A 24,252-nucleotide genomic window follows, 5' to 3' on the forward strand; every position below is an offset into this window, starting at 1 on the left:
AGATGCTTACATATCACTACTATCAGAACAAAACTTCGTATCTCCAAAATGGTAATTTTACAAAAGAAGAAAAAACATTCTTTCCTCATAATGAAAGTCAGTGGAACCAGACTGAGTAATTTTACGTAATTTTACGTAATTTTACGTAATTTTTTTTTTAAAGTAATTTTATTTCTTTCGGTCCATTCATCATAAACTTCACCCAAATTGCAAACAGGACAACAGGCGTTTTCAAATTATATCAAAAAATGAAAAAGGTTTTGTTCCAACAAAATATGTGTATATATATTTTGTTGAAAATATATAAATATATATATATATATATATATAAGGTAGATAATTGCATATATAGCAAAAATGGGACATATTAGGACCCAACCCATCCAGACACTGTATACTAACACTGTTTGTGTGTGTGTGTGTGTTTGTTTCTGGGTGTACAGGAGATTCATAAATCACACATTATGTGATTTATGTTGCAGGTGGTACGCGGGACATTGGCTCTGCTCTGACCAGGATGTGTATGAGACACCGCAGCATAGAGGCCAAATTCAGACAGTTCTCAATGTGAGTAAACATACACACACATCCCACACACCACACCACACACACACCCCCACACACATACACACACACTGTGTTAATTTAACATTTTATTCAATGGTAAATTAGTCCTCCCTTCTCTGTCAGTTTCCGAACATGACGGTTATCGCCTTTTAAGTACAGGGTTACGGGGTTACATGTCAATCATTGGTGATATCCGACTACATTGCCCAGGCATAATCCGTTCAGTAACTCTTGCTAATACTCGAAAATCGAAATTTGTCAGAATGCACATTCCTGAGCCCTTAGGGTTGTGAGTTGGGTTAGAGTACAATCTCAGCTGTCTGGGGGGCACGAGTACCCAGCCGGGAACTACTGCTCTAGAATATCGTCTCAATCAGCTGTGATTTTTTGGCCGGATTACTTTGTTTGCATAGATCGTTTGCTTTTTGTGTGAACACTAAAGGAACCAGAGCTAAAATGTAACTTTTTCTGCTTTGATCCATAGTGAGGGGACCAAACTATAATATGTTATGAATAGAGTACCATTGTTTGTTGAGATTAGTTCCTGAGTGAGAGTAACATGCATGTGTGCAGGGTTTTTGTGGACTCTCTGATTAATCCACTACAAGAGCAGATGGAGGAGTGGAAGAGAGTCGCCAACATGATGGATAAAGACCATGCCAAAGGTACGCGCACCGACACACAGACACGCGCAGCGGGGGTGTAGCTGCAGGCGTTTCTCCACACTGCCGCTCATTATTCAGTCATCACTAACCCGTTTGATCACTTTTAATTCTTTTTCCTTTTTTTGTTCCTTACTGACTTTGAAACAACTCTTCAAAGTGTTACAGAGCCTCTCTCTCCCTCTCTCGCTCTCTCTCTCTTTCTCCCTCTCTCTCTCTCTCTCTCTCTCTCTCTCTCTCTCTCTCTCTCTTTCTCTCTCTCTATGTGTGGACAGAATACAAACGAGCACGCCAAGAGATCAAGAAGAAATCTTCAGACACTCTCAAACTGCAGAAGAAAGCGAAGAAAGGTGAGGAGCTCACTCGTTTTATCTCCTACACTCAATCACGAACACTCATAGACCGTAGACGCACCTTAACTGTGAAAGAAAGTGAAGGGCAGTGAAAGAACTGTGCGCTCCCTGTTGAACGTACTCTGTAGTTATGCTCCTCTACAGGCAGTAGTGGCAGCAGGACTACTGTTTTTAGGTGAGCACGACAAATTCATGGGTGAGCTGAGTCTCAAACCCGTGGACGGGGGATTTAGAACAAATAGGAATGTTTAAACATAGCAGTTGGCTCTACATCCGAATGGATAAGTCATCCAGTCAGTGTGGAAGCAGCAGTGTTTGCAGCTGAAGCTACGAACAATTTATCGAAATTCAAATGAAAATAAAAAACGCAGCTGACCCTCGATCACCTCCCACTGTCTAGTCCCTTTCACCTGAAGTTGTCTACCACAGTGGACATAAAGGAATCGCCAGACTTTCAGGTTAGCCTTAGCCTAGCGTGGAAACCAGACCGATGAGGCCTGGCTGAGGGAGCCGCCCGACTTGCTCACCTGCATCAGACCAGCAGCTACTGAGGTCTGAATGACTGCAATATTTTTCAAACTCCAGTAGTGTCTGACGGTCAGAGGCTCGAGTTTGTGTGGATGTGAGACAAATGAGAGAAATTCAGAAAGCTAAAACTGCCCTCTAATTCAGATTTCCCCCTCCACCTTAATGGCGCAGCAGTTAAATTCAGTTGGCTGTATAGTTACCAGCATGTGTGCTGCTCGATTTAAGGTGGAGCAGAAAATTCAGCCTAGTATAGATTCAGACGTGACTTAACATTTAGCATTGTTTTTTTCAGAAGGCATTACTGATAGGTTTATCTATTAATTGTTCAGTTTTGTTTTTTAGTGTTTGGCATAGTAAAAACAGTTACAAGGTTACGGTTTTGAAAAATGGGTCTTATTAAAAAGTGAAGGATAGAATAACAGGCCACTGTTAATCTACAAAAAATAGATTTGGTTAAGCAACTAAAATACTGCAGTTTTATTTAAAAATGTCTGTGTACTATATATATATGTATCACAACAGTCAGAAATTTTAGTCAATTTCATAATAAATATTTTTGCCCATACCACCCACTACTAACCGAGTTGGTAAGTGGCAGTCCAGCAGTAGATAAAATTTCGGCTTATCTAAACTTGGATCTTTTGCTTTGGACTAAGGAGCCATAATAATCAACATAACTGTAATTAGCTGACGATTTTTAGAATATTGCTGTGTGTTGGAAGAAAACCTTGTATCTCCATTTTTGTCAATGTTCAGTTTGTGACATAATTTGAAAATGTCTGTTGTCTTTTACATTGTGTGTAAATTTAATGATAAATGGACCAAAAGAAACGACCCTAAATGATATGGAAAAAGTCGGATTCCATTGACTTACATTAAAGGTAAATTAGGTTTTTTTCCTTCTTCTATAAAGTTCTCACTTTGAAGATATGACATTTTCTTTCTATATATATATGTATCATTTTTTCCCCCAATATGGTATAGAAATTTTCACAAAAAGAACAAATATGTAATTTAACCAAGGGTGTTCAAACTTTTGCATACAACATATGCATATATACATCATGTAATAATACGATATGCAATATGTATGTATATAAAGTAAGTATCTTTCTGTAAAAAGACTTTTCTAAGTCTAACCCAAATCCTAACCTCACTAACCAAAACAAATGGCTTTGTCTTTTGTAGTTTTAAAAACTAAAGCAGGGCTCGTGTAAAAAGCTCTTCACAGTTTTTATCCTAAAAATGTATGAACACAAACACTCCCTCACTTTCCCACACAGACTGAGCTCTGTTGAGTAAATAGAGTGTGAAACCTTGCAGTAAACTCTGCAGAGTCCTTTATGAAATGTTTTGTGTGAAATTTAAGATCAAGGTTTCGCTCTTTCTTTCACAGCGTTCCTGGCTCTGCCCTCACACTTAAACCCTAAATTGTATGTTTGAGTTTAGAGGAGGAATGGCCTGGCATTCCTTTATAGTGTCGTTTGTTGTTTGTGCAGTGTGTGTACTGCATAAACAGCATGTTCTCCTGTCAGGATGACCGCCCACATACAGTACTGTGCAAAAGTCAGAGACCACCCTTCAGTTGGATAGTTTCCATTAAGTAGAACGCATTTATTTTCAGCATCAGAAGACAGAATGTATATATTTTGGAGCATTTCTATCTTTCTGTCTATCTACCTATCTATCTATCTATCTATCTATCTATCTATCTGTCTGTCTGTCTGTCTGTCTGTGTGTATAAATATATATATATATATATATATATATATAATATATATATATATATAATATACACATATATGTGTGTGTGTGTGAATGGATCAAAAGATATTACCCAAAATGACTTGGAAAAAATTCTCAAAACCTTGTATCTTTCTTTTTTTGTCATTTTTTGTTGTTTTTGCCATAATTTAATAATAATAAAAAACGTAATGCCTGTTTTGACTGGAACTGAAATAAATCGGGGGCGGTCTCTCTCACTTTTGCACAGTACTGTATGTGTGTATGACGTGTTCCCTGAGCACACACTCATCTGAGTAGCAGAAGGGAACCTGTTCTGCTGCCTGTGTGTTTGCATGACCTGTGAAGACATTTACACACACACACACACACACACACACACACACTCACACACACACACACACACACACACACACACAGAACCTGATATTCAGTACTGTAGAGGAACTCAAAGGCCCTTCATTCTGTACTCAAGGCAGAGCAGCTGGGTTTTCCTCCAGCAGATGGTGCTGTGGCTCTGAAACAGTGACTGATATGGTGCACTTTTCTAAGGTGCTGTCAGAGGCAGTACAGCAGACCTGTCACTGCTCAGCGTATAAAAACTCTGATTATGCCTTTGCAGTCATGTTTATACCATTTCCAGAAAGTGTCTTTTTTCTGATTGGTAAAAAACTTCATCAGACAAGATTTTATTCCACTGTCGGTCTCTCAGTCACAAATAAACAAAGCACCAGAATAGCATTTAAACTGTTTTTCCAGTATTAACTCTTTGCTATTTATATTATTATTGCACTTTAAATGAACTTGTCTTATCACCATCTAATAAGTCATTATATATTATGCACATTTATTTAAGCTAATTACGAACGAATTCCATTCCATGTTTTCAGTTTTAAATGAAAATGGAAATCTACCCATATGGAAGAAAAATGTTTGTATATCGTTGCTTGTATAAAAATTAGTTTTCAACAAATGTGCAACATTAGTGATGTTTTAAAATATGTGCTAAATACATTAACTGTGCCATATTTAAATATGTACCAAAATATTGAAATACATGCGCATAAATCACTGCATATATCAGTTTTTCATACACTCTCAGAAATAAAGGTACTGTGCTGTCACTGGTGCAGTACCTCTCTTGTCACTGGGGTGGTTCCCTAAAGGGTCCATCTCAGTACCTTTAGTCAGGGAACATAACTGAACCATAATCCACTGAAATCATATTTTCTAAGTTGTACTGACTCCACACACCCCGTCTCGTCTCCAGGACTTTATTTTATTGTTCTGTTTTAAAACATTCGGTTATAAAAAGGTACAAATACAAACTTTTCACCTGGAAAAACTTATTTAAGGTTCACAACTTAAAACCACCTTAAAACCACTGTTGTACCTTTGAGGGAACATTTACATTGTTTGTACCTCGATGAATGAAAAATGAAAATAGTTGACTTAGATAATGATCAATTACTGCAAATATATAATCATACGTGCAGGTTTGTCATTCTTAAATGTTAGAATGTAAGCAGATACTTTAAGCTCAGAAAAACGACTGTAAAACATACAGACTGTGCCATACACGTTATTATATCAGCTTAGAACTGAAGTCCTCAAATGGGGTAGATTGAGCTTCTTTCTTGTGGCATCAGTCTCACAACATCTGCTGTGCATCTAAATTTAAATCTGTGTGGTGTTTATAAAAGATGGCACTCTGTAAACCTGCTAACTGCTGCTGTGCACGAAGAGGAAGAAGACTGGCTTCAGCAGGATTTCAGATTGAAAATGAAATGAAATGGTTTTTAAATGGTTATTAGAATATCAGCATGTCGGTTTAATTTGAAATTGTAATTAAAAATACCAAATGTTCTAATTTAATTCATGTTAGTTCAACAATCATAATGAGTTAGAAAAAGGCTTGAATTCTTACCAATGAGAAATGAAGTCTAACATGCTAAAATGTAGTTCCTGTAATTAAAAGTTGACATTTAAGATGTTTTTATTTGTCATTTTTTGTAGTACACTGTACAAAATGAGATGTCTGCTCAACTTAAAATGATATCGTAACTGATTTCATGGCTTTTCTTGAGTTGACTCAACTTGAGGACACCAGCGTTCACACAGCTCAAACTTCTTAGTTGAGTCAAAAGTTCTCCCAGCTACTGTTTCTAGGTCTGCATCTCAGTTAGATAAACAAAACTGAATCTGTGTTTTTTACTCAATTTCTCCACTGGCTGGCGCTCCTTCTATCACACAGTCCCATCTGGCATATTTTCCTCTTGGGTTCTGTATATGGACAGCTACAGCATAGCTGGGATTCAAACTCACAACCTTCTGATGTTAGGAAGAATTATTAGACAGCTGAGATGACGCCCTACTTTAAAGCTAAAACAACAGATATGTTCCCAGTATATTAAACATTTGTAGACACACAATCTGAGCTGCTTCATGTGTTCCTGAGTGGTTCAGTGGACGAAGCCGTCACCCCAACAGGAGGTTGTGAGTTTGAGCCCCAGCGATGCCACAGTCATCTGTAAGTGTTCACACAAGAGGGAAAATGTCTAGCAGGATTGTGTGATGAGACTCCTGGCTGGTGGGGAAGTTGAGTATAAAGACAAGTTCATCTTATTTACCAAACTGAGAAGCAGAACTAAAAAAATAAAAGAACTTTTAACTCAACTAAGAAGTTTGGGTCGTGTGAAGTGTCCTCAAGTTGAATCAACTCAAGAAAAGCCATGTAATCAGTTACTATATCATTTTGAGTTGAGCAGATCTCTCATTTCTAACAGTGTATCAACAACATTTTCTGATAAAGAAAAAAAAATTAAATTAAAAGCATTTTTACCAAACAATTTACTATTATTTGTCAGCACTTCTTCTCTTAACAGCAGCTTTTTCTTTCTGAGAGTTTTCTGTTTCTTTTATTTTGCCAGGCATCCTGAGCTTCACTGGGCATGTCGTTAATATGCATGAGCTCATTTCCATGTGGATTTTGATTGGGCCTTTGCCCAGGACAGTGGTGACAATGCCACATCATTAAAAAGACACCAGCGAGATAATCACCACCTCAGCGACTTTATGAAAGGCTCCTTTTCAGCGTGACATGCATTTTGAGTGACATAGCGGTGTTACCGCTGAGTTTTATGAACCTGGTCCATTGTGTGGCTTTAAAAATAAAATAATCAACTGTCACAGTAAAATGTATGAATAATAAAAGCCTAACAAACCAATAGTGGCCTTCTATACCAGGTTACGCTCACTGTTCAGCCTGCGTGTGCAGTTTATTTATTTAGCATAGAACGATTTTTCCACTGCATGTGTTGTATAAAGTGATGTGGCGTTCTTGTTCTCACAAACTGACTGCGGCTGTTTTCGGCATTTCACAGCAGAGAAAAGCCGACACTTTTACACCAGTTAGAAATCTGTAAAATGGTCACAGTCGCGCTGTATTTGTATTTTTCAGGCAGTTCTGTGTGTTGTAGGGATGTAGTCATGCATGAACAGATTCATTCTAATGCATTCCAAAAAGACACCTTTTATACTGTTATTTCAGGAACATTTTTACTAGAAGGGTGTCTACATAACCCATTCATATCACCTTACATAAACACTTCATAGCACGTTCATGATTATTCAGATCAATATTTATAAAGTATACATGTTTTACATGACATTAATATGGACTACTATGTCATTTTACTGAGATTTTTTTTTCAAAATAAAAGTTCTCATTTTTTATTTTGAAAAAGTACAGTATTTTCAGTGAAACACCTCATTTCTGGACAGGCGAAATGAAAATGACCTCGCTTTATCCCTTTCGATCATTAAGTGCTTTGACACATTTAGGCATGTTTCATGTATACCTCTAGTATTTGTTTTTTCTTAAGCATTTGTTCCTTTGAATGTCACTTTACTTTGTGGACAGTGAGTTAAGTAAATATGCTATGAACAATCATTCAACCGAATTCGACTTCAACCGAAGTACTTAATTGCCAAAGGGGTAAAACAAGGTCATTTATATACTGGCTGTCCAGAAATGAGCTGTTTCACTGTAAATGATAAAGTTTTTCAAACTAAAGAATTAGGACTTTTATTTTGGAAAAAGAAAGTTTCTCAGTAAAATGACATAGTAGCCCATATTATGTAAAACATGTATGCTTTATAAATGTTCTAAATGAATGTTTTTATGAATGTTTTTAACATTCATGAAGATGTTATGAAGTGTTTATGTAAGATGTTATGAATGTGTAACTGTTATTTCTTTGTTTTAACTGCAGAGGCCTTTGAAAATGAGCTGTATTTTATATACCTATGCCACTTGCATTTTATACTTAAGTAATTTTGTTTTTTTAGCAATAAAAATAAGCCTGCTGTCACAAGGGCAACTACTTCCTGTCCAAAAAGGTGTTATGAATTTTACATAGTTAGCGGTGCTACCAGCAAATCTCAGCTCTTACTGGGCTGATGGTGAGTCTTGCAAGTGTCTGTAACTGCTGCAGCAGAGATGATGAAATGACCCCGGTCAGAGTGGCTTTGGGAGTGATATTGATGTTGATGTGGGAGACTGATGTGGGGCTGAGTTGTTGTGGTGATGATAGTCATGCATTTGTAAACGTGTGTGTGCTCCAGGGCGTGGTGATCTGCAGCCGCAGGTGGACAGCGCTCTGCAGGGAGTGACCGATAAATACGCCTTGCTGCAGGAGACGGAGAGGCAGGCAGTCAGGAAGGCCCTGATAGAGGAGAGAGCGCGATTCTGCTCTTTCGTCTCCATGCTCAGACCCGCCATAGTAAGTCAGCCCCCCCAGCCCTTCTGTCCTCCCTCTGTCTGTGATCCCTCCATCTGTTTTCTCATTACACTTTCTGTTCATTTCTGTTTTTGTGCGAGGACTCAGAACAGAGTCAAAAAGAAAGGTTCCAACGGGGGGGGGGGACTGGGAGCGATGCCATAAAGGAACGACTTTTGGTTCCCTAAACCACAAGTTCTCACATATTTTTACCTACACACATAAAAATGATGGTTCTTCGAGGGTTCTTTAGTGAAGAAAATGATGCTATATAAAACTCTGAACACTAAAAGAATCCTTTGCATGATTAAAGTGTTCTTTGCATTGTGAACGGGATTGATGGAGAACATTCTGTAGATTGTTCTTTTCAAAAACGTTCCATATAGCACCAAAAAGCGTTCTTCTGTGGTGACAAGCTTGTCATCATGAGAATAGAAGAACCCTTTTTGGAGCTATATGGAACGCTTTTCAAAAAAGTTCTATATAGAACCATCTACAGCACATTCTCCATTAATCTAAAGAAGACTTTCACGATGCAAAGAAGCCTTTAGTCATGCAAAGCGTTCTGAATACTGTTCTTTTGCGTGACACATGGCCCTGTTCTCTCGTTAAGCGTGGCCATAAATTCTGACCGATTGACCCATATTTCATTTCATTGGCGTTTAATAACATCTACTTTTTTTCAAAGCAGATTCAATAAACTGACTAGATTAAAACTTACCAAATTTATTATTACATTATTTGTTTAAGAATTTAAAACGTCCATTACATAACATCTTAACGTTGTGACCGATGAGCCGAAACATTATGACCACTGATGAAATGAATAATGTTAATTATCCTGTAATAACAGTGCATGTCAAGGTCTGAGATATATTAGACTGTAAGTGAACAGTCAATTCTTGTAGTCAGCATGTTGGATGTGGGAGAAATGGTCAGGCATTAAGACCTGAGTGACTCTGACAAGGTGAGAACTGTTATGGCCAGACGAGTGGGTCAGAGTATCTCTGAAATGGCAAGGCTTGTGGAGTGCTCCCTGTCAGCAGTGGTGGTCCGAGGAGGCACAATCCATGACCCAGTGACAGGTTGTTGGGCGCCAAGGGCTCATCGATGCATGAGAGCAACGAAGGCTATCCCATCTGGTTAGAACTGACAGAAGAGCTACTGTGGCACAAGAAATTTTAGTGACGGTTACGGGAGGAATGTGCCTCAACACGCTGTGCAATGCATCCTGACGCGTATGGGGCCAGACGGGTCAGATTGCCCATGCTGACCCCTGTCTACCATCAAAAGCACCTAAAATGGTTATGCAAACTTTGGAACTGGACCTTGAAGCAACAGAAGAAGGTTGTCTGTTCTGAGTCCATTTCTTCGACGCCACATGGACAGCTGGGTACATGTGCATCGTTTACCTGGGGAAGTGATGGCACCAGGATGCACTGTGGAAAGAAGACAAGCTCTTGGGAGGAGTGTGATGCTCTGGGTGATGTTTTGTTGAGACATCCTGGTTCCAGGCATTCATGTGGACATCAGTTTGACATGTGCCATTTACCTAAACATTGCTGCGGACCAGGTACACCCCTCAGGGCAAAGGCCTCTTTCAGCAGGAGAATGCATCCTGCCACACTACACACATTGTTTGGGAATGGTTCGAGGAACATGATGAAGAGTTGTAGGTGTTGTCCTGGCCTCCAGATTCCCCAGATCCCAATAGGATCTGCTGCTAATGTCTTGGTACCAGATACCACAGGGCCTTCAGAGGTCTTGCAGACCTGTTGGAGCTGTTTTGGCAGTATGTGGAGGACCAACAGCATAATAGGCAGGTCATAATGGTCATAATGTTTTGGTTCCTATGTGCATGTTGTGACTTTGGCTAGTAGAAAGTGCTGGAAATGTACTAGTGTGTTTCATGTGTTCATTCAGCCCAACACAGTCTGAGCTTTGGGTTAAAAAATGCCATCAGCTTATAAAAAAGTGCAGTCAGCTTAAAAAATTAATGAACGATGCAGCTTTGGAATGGATTGTTTCTTTAAAGAACCATTGTTGCAAATGAGTTATATGAATGTGAAGAACCTTTTCTACAGTTTGCAGAGGTTATATATCATAAAGCCGAGGTTCTATACCAGTACAGTTAAAGACTTTGCCTAAAACTATATATCCAAGCCAAGAACCATACAGGAGCATTTATTTTGGCTGATAAACAATTGTAATTCTGATTCTTCTTTCTTTCAGCATTATTCTCTTACTGTACCATTTTCAAGTTTGCCTCTCCACCCTATCAGTCTTTTCTCATTCTCTCTTTCCTCCTCCACTCTTCTCCTCTCCTCTCGCTTGCACATAAAGACTTTTTAAAGCATGCTTGGAGATGACTTGCTTTAAGTTACTGTTCTCAGTGTATCATCATTGCAGTCTTGATGAGTTTCTGGGTCACTGGGTTGCAGATGTTACACCATCTGTGGATTCAGTCAGAGTTTAGTAGAGAGGTTAAAAAACTGGATCAAACAGTACAGAATCCAATCCTGCTGATGAGTTTAGAATAATGTAGTTAAAGACATTATTCCTACTAGATAGTAATGTATGTGTTTATGTGTGTGTTTATCTCTCTCTATAGGAAGAAGAAGTGTGTATGTTGGGTGAAATCACTCACCTGCAGTCGATCTCTGATGATCTGAGGTCGTTGACTATGGATCCCCACAAACTGCCTCCTTCAAGCGAGCAGGTGTGAACACACACCTGCCTAAATACATCAGAAACCCCTGTGTGCTAACAGAAACCCACCCCCACACACGCACACCTGAACATACATTCACTGGCCATTTTATTAGAAACACCTATGTTATTGGTCCACTATGTAGGTGTACAATTATAGATCGCAGCCCATCTGTTGTCCAGATATTATTTGGGTGGTGGATGATTCTCAGCAGAGCAGTGACACTGTCATGGTAGTGTGTGTGGTGCAAGTATGGCTGTTGCTGAGGCACATACTGTGCATATCAGATGGAGTCACAGCCTCTGTGTACACCAGCAAGGTGGAGCTACAAGGGAGGAGTTTCTAATAAAGTGGCCAGTGAGAGTATATTGTGATAGGTGATTTCATATTTTGTTTATTGAGAGACTAATTAATGTGTTGACTGTTTATGTTTATACCTTATTTATATATTATAAATTGGTTGGTGTATTCGTGACGTATAGTGAATTGATTATGTGTCGATCACAAATTCTATATTGTCTGTGCAGGTGATTTCTGATTTGAAGGTGTCAGAGTGCAGCTGGTCATACCAGACTCCACCCTCTTCTCCCAGCACTACGTCGAGGAAGTCCAGCATGTGTAGGTGTGTAACTACAGCACCCAGCATAGCATACACTTGTACTGTACCGCCCTTGGGCTGCTTCTGTATTTAACCTAATGATCAATGTTTTCTCTTGCTCTCTCTCTCTCTCTCTCTCTCTCTCTCAGCAGTAGTCTAAACAGCGTGAACAGCAGTGATTCCCGCTCGAGCAGCAATCACTCCCACTCTCCCACGTCACACTTCCGTTACCGAGGCTCCGCCCTCCCCCAGCAAGGCTCTGTCCGCCTCGCCCAGCGTTTCCTCACATGACTCTGGCTTCACCTCTCAGGACACTTGTCAGTCTAAGAGCCCATCCCCCATGCCTCCAGACACCAACACACAGGTGATCATGAAATATCACTCTGCAACTGTAGTAGATTAGTGTAGTCACACTAGTGTTTGCAGTACAGCAGACCCAGTCACACTAGTGTTTGCAGTACAGTAGACCCAGTCACACTAGTGTGTACAGTACAGCAAACCCAGTCACACCAGTGTTTACAGTACAGCAGACCCAGTCACACTAGTGTTTACAGTACAGCAGACCCAGTCACACTAGTGTTTGCAGAACAGTAGACCCAGTCACTCTAATGTTTACAGTACGGCAGACCCAGTCACACTAATGTTTGCAGTACAGCAGACCCAGTCACACTAATGTTTACAGTACAGCAGACCCAGTCACTCTAATGTTTACAGTACGGCAGACCCAGTCACACTAATGTTTACAGTACAGCAGACCCAGTCACACTAGTGTTTATAGTACGGCAGACCCAGTCACACTAATGTTTACAGTACAGTAGACCCAGTCACACTAGTGTTTACAGTACAGTAGACCCAGTCACAGTAGTGTTTACAGTACGGCAGACCCAGTCACACTAATGTTTACAGTACAGCAGACCCAGTCACACTAGTGTTTACAGTACAGCAGACCCAGTCACACTAGCGTTTACAGTACAGCAGACCCAGTCACACTAGCGTTTGCAGTATAGTAGACCCAATCACACTAATGTTTACAGCACAGCAAACCCAATCACACTAATGTTTACAGCACAGCAAACCCAGTCACACTAATGTTTACAGTATGGTAAACCCAGTCACACTAGTGTTTGCAGTACAGCAGACCCAGTCACAAAAGTGTTTGCAGTACAGCAGACCCAGTCACACTAGTGTTTACAGTACAGCGGACCCAGTCACACTAGTGTTTACAGTACAGTAGACCCAGTCACACTAGTGTTTGCAGTACAGCAGACCCAGTCACACTAATGTTTACAGTACAGTAGACCCAGTCACACTAGTGTTTACAGTACAGCAAACCGTCACACTAGTGTTTACAGTACAGCAGACCCAGTCACACTAGTGTTTACAGTTCAGTAGACCCAGTCACACTAGTGTTTACAGTACAGCAAACCCAGTCACACTAATGTTTACAGTACAGCAAACCCAGTCACACTAATGTTTACAGTACAGCGGACCCAGTCACACTAGCGTTTACAGTACAGCAAACCCAGTCACACTAGTGTTTACAGTTCAGTAGACCCAGTCACACTAGTGTTTACAGTGCAGCAAACCCAGTCACACTAATGTTTACAGTTCAGTAGACCCAGTCACACTAGCGTTTACAGTACAGCAAACCCAGTCACACTAGTGTTTACAGTTCAGTAGACCCAGTCACACTAGTGTTTACAGTGCAGCAAACCCAGTCACACTAGTGTTTACAGTTCAGTAGACCCAGTCACACTAGTGTTTACAGTGCAGCAAACCCAGTCACACTAATGTTTACAGTACAGCAAACCCAGTCACACTAATGTTTACAGTACAGCGGACCCAGTCACACTAATGTTTACAGTACAGCAAACCCAGTCACACTAGTGTTTACAGTGCAGCAAACCCAGTCACACTAATGTTTACAGTACAGCAAACCCAGTCACACTAGCATTTACAGTACAGCAAACCCAGTCACACTAATGTTTACAGTACAGCGGACCCAGTCACACTAGCGTTTACAGTACAGCAAACCCAGTCACACTAGTGTTTACAGTATGGTAGACCCAGTCACACTAGTGTTTACAGTACAGCAGACCCGGTCACACTAGTGTTTGCAGTACAGCAGACCCAGTCACACTAGTGTTTACAGTACAGCGGACCCAGTCACTCTAATGTTTACAGTACAGCAGACCCAGTCACACTAGTGTTTACAGTACAGCAAACCCAATCACACTAATGTTTACAGTATGGTAAACCCAGTCACACTAGTGTTTACAGTTCAGCAGACCCAGTCACACTAATGTTTACAGTACAGCAGACCCAATCACACTAGCATTTACAGTACAGCAAACCGTCACACTAGTGTTTACAGTACAGTAGACCCAGTCACACTAGTGTTTACAGTACAGCAAAACGTCACACTAGTGTTTGCAGTACAGCAGACCCAGTCACACTAGTGTTTACAGTTCAGTAGACCCAGTCACACTAGTGTTTACAGTACAGCAGACCCAGTCACACTAATGTTTACAGTACAGCAAACCCAGTCACACTAGCGTTTACAGTACAGCAGACCCAGTCACACTAATGTTTACAGTACAGCAAACCCAGTCACACTAATGTTTACAGTACAGCAAACCCAGTCACACTAATGTTTACAGTACAGCAGACCCAGTCACACTAATGTTTACAGTACAGCAGACCCAGTCACACTAATGTTTACAGTACAGCAGACCCAGTCACACTAATGTTTACAGTACAGCAAACCCAGTCACACTAGCGTTTACAGTACAGCAGACCCAGTCACACTAGCGTTTACAGTACAGCAGACCCAATCACACTAATGTTTACAGTACAGCAGACCCAGTCACACTAGTGTTTACAGTATGGTAGACCCAGTCACACTAGTGTTTACAGTACAGCAAACCCAGTCACACTAGTGTTTACAGTACAGCAAACCCAGTCACACTAGTGTTTACAGTACAGCAGACCCAGTCACACTAATGTTTACAGTACAGCAGACCCAGTCACACTAGAATTGGCAGTGTTAGCTCATTGGCTAACCAGTGCTTTGTTCGTTGTTGTGTTGTTACTGTTTATAGTTAGCAAATTAGCTAGCTTGGTAACCAAACAAATATGGAGGACTTTTTTTATCACCAATCTTCTGGTCCAGTCTTGGTCATGACCACTTTGCAAGGCAATACGAACTGTAAATATTTAACGTAAGAGCGGTTTAAGGAAGAAAAGCGCATGGCGGCAGGAAAGTGAAAGGAACCAGCAGAAATCATGATTCGATAATGATTCTAGTGGTCAAATAATCAAATAATAGGCAATAGAGTATAGAAATAATAATACATTCTTGCCCTACACTACACTTTACCAATACTCAGAAACACTCCAACATACTTTAACACGCTCCATCACGCTGATCAATCCTCCAACCCAAATTCAGACTCCAGAGAATGTAGAGAAAAGTACTGAAGAAGGAAGAAAATATTCAAATCTTTCTGTGAAACTGTTCACTCTACTGTCCTTGCGATCTGCTCCTGCTCTTATTTGATGTAGTAGGTATCTAAAGGTTAGCCTCTTAGATGACCCGGGCCATCAGTGGGCCCAAAGTTTTATTACACACTTCTATAACCTAAGAATAGCTCTGCCAGTTTGCACTGAAGTCCCTGTAGTTGCTGAACAATAAGCCTTAGTATGTAATAAGCTGGAGATGTCAGGGGTTAAATCAAATCTGCTTTACATAATAAGAGTCATCACTGAGTGTCCTTGACATGTTCCCCGTTAAGTCATGTTCTTGGGAATATGGATATTACTGTAGAGATCCCTCATGTTTATTGCTTCAGGGGCAGAGAGACCGTGTCTGTGTGCAGTAATGAATATGTATTATTACGGAACCCTGCCCAGACCTGCTGCCATAGGAACCGTCTCCTGTTGCTAGGGAACGTTCACCATTAAGTTCGAGAGCCACACTGCCGGAGACAGTGATGAGTCACTCTGACCTGTCACGACACACACACATATATACACACACACACACCCACACACACACACACACACACACACACACACACAGTCTCTTTTTCTGTTTCTGTTCCTCTTTCTTTCTTTAGCCTTATATCTTTGTCTTTCTTTCTTTCTTTCTTTCTTTCTTTCTGTCTTTCTTTCTTTCTTTCTTTTTCTTGCTTTCTTTCTTTCTTTCTTTTTCTGTCTCTTGCTCTCTTTTTTCTTTCCACCTCTCGTTGTCATATCTTCACTCTGCATGTCCCCATGTCTCTTCCCCATCATGGACAGTAGAAGTAGTATTTAGTGCTTAATGTTTAGTATTCAGTGTTTAGTGATGAGTGTGTAGTGATTAGTGCTTATGGTTTAGTATTTAGTGATTAGTACTTAGTGGTTAGTGATTGGTGTTTAGTGAGTTGTGATTACTGTTTAAAATTTCATGATTAGTGTTTAGTCTTTTGGGATTGTTTAGTATTTAGGGTTTACTGTGTTTAGTGTTCAGTTGTTAGTGATTTATGTTTAGGGATAAATGTTTAGTGATTAGTGATTGATGTTTAGTGATTAATGTTTAGTGATTAGTGATTTATATTTAGGGATTATGGGTTAGTTTTTAGTGGTTGATGTTTAGTGATTAGTGATTTATGTTTATGGATTAAGGGTTAGTGTTTAGTGGTTAATGTTTAGTGATTAATGTTTAGTGATTAGCGATTTATGTTTAGGAATTATGGGTTAGTGTTTAGTGATTCGTGATTTATGTTTAGTGATTATGGGTTAGTGTTTAGTGATTGATGTTTACTGATTGATGTTTATTGATTAATGTTTAGTGATTGTTGATTTATGTTTAGGGATTATGGGTTCGTGCTTAGCGATTAATGTTTAGTGATTAGTGATTTATATTTAGGGATTATGGGTTAGTGTTTAGTGATTGATGTTTTATGATTAGTGATATGTTTAGGGATTATGGGCTAGTGCTTAGTGATTGATGTTTAGTGATTAGTGATTTATGTTTAGGGATATGGGTTAGTGCTTAGTGATTGATGTTTAGTGATTAGTGATTTATGTTTAGGGATATGGGTTAGTGCTTAGTGATTGATGTTTAGTGATTAGTGATTTATGTTTAGGGATATGGGTTAGTGCTTAGTGATTGATGTTTCGTGATTAGTGATTTATGTTTAGGGATATGGGTTAGTGCTTAGTGATTGATGTTTCGTGATTAGTGATTATGTTTAACGATTATGGGTTATTCTTTAGTGATTGATGTTTAATGTGTAGTGATTAGTGATGTTTTGTGATTATGAGTTAGTGTTTAATGATTAATGTTTAGTGATTAGTATTTAACGATTAGTGTTAAGTGATTATGGTTTAGTGTTCAGTCATGCGGATTAGTGTTTCATGGGTAATGTGTAGTGATTAGTATTTAGTGATTTGTGCTATATGTGTTCATAGCTTTGGCTCTCACATCCCCTGCTTTTACTTTGCATAATTCTAATATAATTATTTCTCTGTGTTTATATGTGTTGTCCTATGGATTTTTTGTGTCCGTGCACGCTGTACACACTGCTCTGCATGGCTGTGTGTGTGTGTGTGTGTGTGTGTGTTCAGTGCTCTGCCTCCTCCTGCCCTGACGAGTCCACTCCCACATTACCTGATTCCAACACCAACACTGAAGACAAGGTGACATACATACACACCCACACACCCCTACACACACAAACAGTACCAGTCACACACCTGTTTGAATATAAATTTAAATGGTAAAGCCTATATTTGAGCATACTTCCAAAAAAAAAGTTACATGTCATTTTTCACAGTATGTCGATGATTATGCAGTTATTTAATATCCAGAACTCTTTTACTGAGCTCCAGCTTTGCCAGCGCTGCAGTCGTGTTTTGGACTGTAAAATAAAAGACCAAAGCTAAAGCTAAACAGTGAAGACTGATCCAGACCCAGCGATGCCATTTGACCTTCACATTTTCTTATATAGTTGTCATGTTTTGTTGTGTTTATTGCACCATGATTTATGTTATTTCTTCCATACGTTATTTCTAGGGGTGTAAAATCTCTGACCTTACAATGGTAAATATTATCAGTAAATATTATCTTAGTCAGATCATTTTTAATACATTGTGTACACAAACGTAACTGGAAAAACTGCAGTACCTTTCAAAAGTTTGGAATCACCATTCAACATTTTAGAATCACTGATGTCACTAATAAAAGTTTATTGAAGGTGCTTGTATAAAATGATTCCGTTATGATAAAAATGCTTGACAACTTTATAGGTTTCAGCTAATTTGAAGGACACTGTAAAAAATGAAGAAATGTTGGATGTGTCCAGAATGATGAAGAGCTGATTCTATATTAGCTTTAAGGTTTAATCAAATTAACGTCCGGAATGCTGCATACTTGAAAAGTGGTGATAAATCTCATAAAGTTGACTATACGTTACTATAAACCATTACAGTGTGTTACATATAAATTAATACATTCTTGATATTCCAAAAAAAATGAAATAATTTTTATGAAAATAATTTTTTGCCCTTATTTTGTAAAGCATTTTTATCATGATCGATTCCAGTGTTCTAAAATATCAGTGCAGTTGATTTGTCACCTTCAGCTGTATTTTACACCCCTGATGATTCCTCGTCCATCCTGTCATTTGTTTGTTTGTTTGTTTTCATTTACCCGCTGGTTCAGTTGTTAAATGGGTGTGAATCGCTCAGCCCATGTGCAGAGAGTTCAGTGGACTCTTCCCTCTTCATCCCTCCATCTCCTCCTCCTCCCTCATCCCCCTCTTATGGTCATCAATGGGCGTGGTCTCACCATGCCCATGCCCTCTCGCTGGCAGATTTTGGGCTGTGTTTTCCTCTCAGCCCCAGCGCCTTCCCTGTCTCCCACAGAGTGCCCAGCTGGAAGGTCAGTGCCACTCCTTCACCCCTCCACTCATCTGTCCTCTCCCTCTCTCTGTTCATCACAACTGCTTATCCTCTCTTTCCATAGATTTGCTTCCTTTTTTATTTATTTATATATTTTTTTGTCACCCTGCATCTTTTAAAAATGAATAAATGGGTAAACATATGAAGAAAGACTGAAAGATAGAAAGAGCTGTAGTGTTGACAGTGTGATTTTGTAAATCACTCGTCCATCAGTCCTCATTAACCCTGAGGGTCTGTATATGGTCTAATATAATTCGTAGTAGTCACTGAATAATTCATGGTAGTTTCTGAACATTTTATAGTAGTTTCTGAATATTTTAATGTAGTTACTGATTAATTTGTTAATTTGTAGTTACTAAATAATGTATACTAGTTACCTAATAGTTCATAGTAGGTACTAAATATTTATAGTAGTTACTAAATAGTTTATAGTAGTTACTGAATAATTTATAGTAGTTACTGAATAATTTATAGTAGTTACTGAATAGTTTATAGTAGTTACTGAATAATTTATAGTAGTTACTGAATAGTTTAAGGTAGTTACTAAATAATTTATAGTAGTTACTAAATAATTTATAGTAGTTACTGAATAGTTTATTGTAGTTACTGCATATTTTATGGTATAAATATAAATATAATATATTGTATACAAATAATTGTAGTAGCTTTATTATATTTTATAGTAGCCATAATAGTCAACAATAATTCATAGCAGTAAATGAAAACTGATAAATTATTGAATAAGTCAAGACTCGAGAGTTTGTCATATACACAGAGAAACAGACAGTTTACTGTACAATGAAATTCAAAGTAGTTCATAAATCATTTACAGTGGTAAATGAATAATTATGCCAAAATACACAAGTGTATTGTTTGATTATACCAAGTTTCTCTACATTTTTGTTATTGCTTTTCTGAGACAGAAATAACACAAATGATGACATAAAATTACAGTTTACATTATGCTGCAATAGATAATTCCATTAAATGGTCCGTATGCTGGTGGTGGTGTCAGGAGACACTGGCATAGAATGCCTCTCAGCCAATCACAGTGCGAGGTTGAGACTAACTGCAGGACAATTTATTGGAGTGAAAAATAAGTGTTTAGAATAATAACAGATTCTCTCTCTCTCTCTCTCTCTCTCTCTCTCTCTCTCTCTGTAGGACTGGGCCAGGCCGGGCCCGTACGACCAGCCGATGGTGAACACTCTGCGCAGGATAAAGGAGAGAGAGAGGGTGAGAGAGGGCTGCGAGTCCAGCAGCTCCAGAGATGAAGTACAGAAAACCAGCCCCAACTCAGAACACAGCAAATCCAGGGTGAGCAGCACAACACCTGTACACATCTGTCCGTATTAGGGTGTTCAGATCAGTGGACAAGACAATAAAACAGATATGATCTCTGTCCTGTAGAAGACTCAGCTCAAGTATTTAAATTCACAGATGAGTTTGTTTGTGAGGCAGGATGAAGCTCATGAGGAGCTGGCTGTGTGTCTGTCTCGTGGTCTGTCGTTGGAGATCCCGCGCAGCAGAGACTCTGTTCAAGGTTCCAGCGGCTACAGCACCCAGACCAACACACCGTGCTGCAGCGAGGACACTCATGGTAAGGAGCAGTGGTGTCTCTGCCACAGAAAGCCTGGTGGGGCTCAATAAACTGTAGGGGCAGCAGCAACTCGTCAGTAAAACTACACACAAACCTGATCCAAACACAAACGCACTCCATCAATGAAATCACAAATTCACACATTAACGTAACGTGGGGCCAGGAGTTGAAGTGGAGACAGTAGTATGAATGATAAGATAATGGCATTAAAAAAAACTTGTTATACAGCATTGCAGTACAAATCCAAATCCAAAAGTTATCTAGCAGTAATGATCACTGTGATCAGCAACCAAAGCAACATATCAGAGCAGGAAACACATCATTGCTTTCCAGGCATCATGAATAACACACCTTGTAATAATGCAGAATGACTCAGCAGTGACATTCACTGCTCGAAAAGAAAAGATGCACGGCGATCTTTCATCTGGGCAAACTTGTCAAAGACTTTTCTCCACCAATCCATGAATGAATTCACGTGATAGCGTAGCAAGGGCAGGCAAGGAAAGCAGAAGAGTGTTTTTAGCTGCACTCACAGTTGGCCATGGTTTTCTCTTGAACCTCTCTGGATTGGAGGAGCAGTTTTTGTCCTTTCCAGACTGAATGATGTTGAAATCCTGCTCTAATGGCTGGAACCAAATTTGACTTTTATTACACTTTTGACTTTTTGAGCAGCTACCACAACTGATGAGGAACAGTGGCTAGCTGCGTAGCAACGCCCACTCCGTAAACAACGTTACTAAACGTCTGGACGTATGCAAATTTATTATATTTTATTGGCTGCTCTCAGCATGGGGCCAACTTGATCATGCCCCCTAGCTGGTTATTGAAAGCGTGTTGAACATGCGCAGAGTTTTTAACTGCTCACTTGGTTAGACGAACACTGGTGGGCCCCGCGCTCACCAACCCAAGACTGCTAGGCCCCTAATGTAGAGAAGCCCCTGGTCAGGAGCAAGCATGTACAGTGTGAGTTAAGTCAGTTTCACATTGACCTACATGACATTTCATGCTTGTTCAAAATCCTCTTGATTTAAGAACATCATTACTCGTGTCTTACTTATCTAAAGAACTCATTTTGCTCTCAGGAGAAATGCTTGTGTAATGTGTAGGGTTGGGGCTAAACACACTTAAAAAAGATGGTTCTTCAAGGATTCTTTAGTGTAGTAGAGTGGTCATGGTTCTATCTAGAACCCTTTTTTTTACTAAAAAATCCTTGAAGAACTATCTTTTTTAAGAGTGTAGAAATAGAAGAACCCTTTCTGGTGCTATATAGAACCATTTTTAAAAAGGTTCTATATAGAACTATTTACAGCACATTCATGCCCACTTCCATCAATCTGAAGAACGCTTTCCAGATGCAAAGAAACCTTTAATTATGCAGTGGGTTCTTTGCGTGTTCATAGTTCTATCTAGAACCATTTTCTTTACTACAAAACCCTTGAAGAACCATCTTTTTAAGAGTGTAGAACCCAGTATTGTTATAATTTACCAATAATGTAATCACCCCAAAAATGTAATAAAAATTGCACTTAAAAATGTGATAAAACCCATTAATGTAAAGTATCTTCACTGATAATGTAATGATATTTATAATGACCATGTCGTCACTGTCCAAAGAAAAACATTGATCTCCACAATAGTAACTTCAGATTTTTAAATGAATGTATGTTAATGTAAAGAAATTTCACACAAAGTCTCTTTGGAGCATTTCTATTGGTCCATTCATCATAAAATTAGATCCAAACTGTGCAAGTCACAGACATATTAGGAGGAGCTATTCAGTTTACCACACATACAAGCTGCTTATAAGCTGTGTGTACAGTATAAAACTGTGTGAAGTTGTATTCTTCCTCTCTCTGCAGTATTTGATTACGACTATTTGCCAATGAGTGGAGACCACGATGTGGAGCATCCGGACTGCGGTGGGACCACTTCTGTCCCGCGGAACACAGAAATCAGCCAATCATATCGCCGCATGTTACCAGCCAAGCGCCCCACCTCCACCCCTGGACTGCCGTCCCCCTGCAGCTCCATTATCCCCACACCTGGCGTAGCCACCATTCGCCGTGCTCCCTCGTCAAAGCCCAGTCTGTGGCGCGGCTCCAGCGGTCAGGGCCCAATCCCCATCAGGACCCCCGTAATCCCTGTTAAAACCCCCACCGTCCCAGAGCCGCCGACCCCCACAGATAGCGAATCTCCCCAAAGTCCTACATCTCCCAGCACAGGGAACAGCAGCAATGCTTCACCATCAGCCTCCCAGGAGACGCCCACCTCCATCAGCCAATCAGACGCTCTGCCAGAGGAGGATGAAGAAGAGCTGGACGTGCAGGAAGACGATGTGCTGCTGGCCATTCGGCGTGGCGTGAGGCTCAAAAAGACGATGACCAATGACAGGTCCGCCCCACTCTTCGAATAAGAGGGCATCCCTGAGCTCAAGTGTAGCAGGAATGCTTCAGTTAGCAACACTGCTAACATGCTGTCAGGTGTAGGATGGGTGAAGTAGAGTGGTGTCATGGTGTGTTCAGACCGTCCTCATAAACTTGGAACATTGTCATGTGACCAAATTACATTGTTATGTGACCACTTGTTTTTCGTTTGGGTAATCATGGGCACCATATCACGTGAACAATACATAAACCCGCTCAGATGGACCAATAATAAACATTAAGTTATATAGAATTTTTTAAATAATCTCAAAGGGCTTAACACTAGTGTTGTAGTCAAGACCGCCAGAGGCGAGTCCAAGGCCCAATCCCATTTCGCCCCTTGCCCTTACCACTTAGCCCTTAGCCTCCGTTTTGCATGTTCACGCCTAGGGGGTAGGGTGTCCCGATTAGTGTTGAGATAGAGGGGTATGGCGAAGTGTTGGGACTACATTGCCCTCCAAATGGAGGTTTTTCAGAGGGTCATTTCAAACTGAGTGTCATGAGATAAAAAGAAAAACAGGCATAATGGCTGCATAAGAGACCAAAGAAACCCACAAATGTGAGAATTTTTTCTGTTAAAACATTACAGTAACCATTATATTATCTTAGTTTAATGTCATTTCAATGTATTTTGGCCCTTTTCTTCATAACAAGCATAAAAAATCGCTAATACTATGCTAATGTATCGGCAGCTAGCTAGCTAAATTTCCCGTTCCACCTTAAATAGTTCAGCAGTATTGATGCCTGAAGCGCCAGAATGTAACTGCTGGTCCATTTAAGGTGGAATGGGAAAACTAGAAGCTGGTGAATAGCTGACTTCAGCTTCATATTACCATAGAATTATGGGTGGGCGATAATAAATAATTGCCCCCTCTCTTTGAAGGCATATGATGTCCTAAATGTAACTAAAGCCCAGCAGTGAGGAGCTGAACTTTACCCTCCTTTGCTATCACTGCAGACTGGTAGGGTCACCTACAGAGCAGCGCTAGTAGCTGTTAATGAAGTAATGCTCTTCTTTATTTGAGGGTCCCATTTCATAGGGAAGATTTCAACCACTAACCCTTGTAACTCAGTTCCAAGGGGTTAGGGTGACTCTCAAAAACAAAGGGTAGGGGTGAAAATAAGAAATGGGATTGGGCCCAAGTCAAGACTGAGACTTTGTAGTAGTGAGTCCGAGTCGACAGCGAGAGCGGATTAAGATTAGGAAAGAGGAAAAAAAATGAAATTTGTAGAAGGTCCTATCTCCTCTAAAATTTATTCAGAATCAGCACCTAAGATCAAGCAGCCAGGAGCACATTGCAGTAGTCTGGTCTGAAGGCATGAATTAATCTCGCAGGATCTT

The 24,252-nt window shown here is 39.9% G+C and overlaps 1 pseudogene; it reads left to right on the top strand.

Annotated features, from left to right (window-relative positions):
• Positions 1–23,250, top strand: part of LOC118812134 — a 47,380-nt pseudogene extending 24,130 nt beyond the window's left edge.
• The last annotated feature ends 1,002 nt before the right edge of the window (positions 23,251–24,252 follow it).

The sequence above is a fragment of the Colossoma macropomum genome, unplaced genomic scaffold, assembly GCF_904425465.1.
Source record: "Colossoma macropomum unplaced genomic scaffold, Colossoma_macropomum, whole genome shotgun sequence".
Taxonomy (NCBI): domain Eukaryota; kingdom Metazoa; phylum Chordata; class Actinopteri; order Characiformes; family Serrasalmidae; genus Colossoma; species Colossoma macropomum.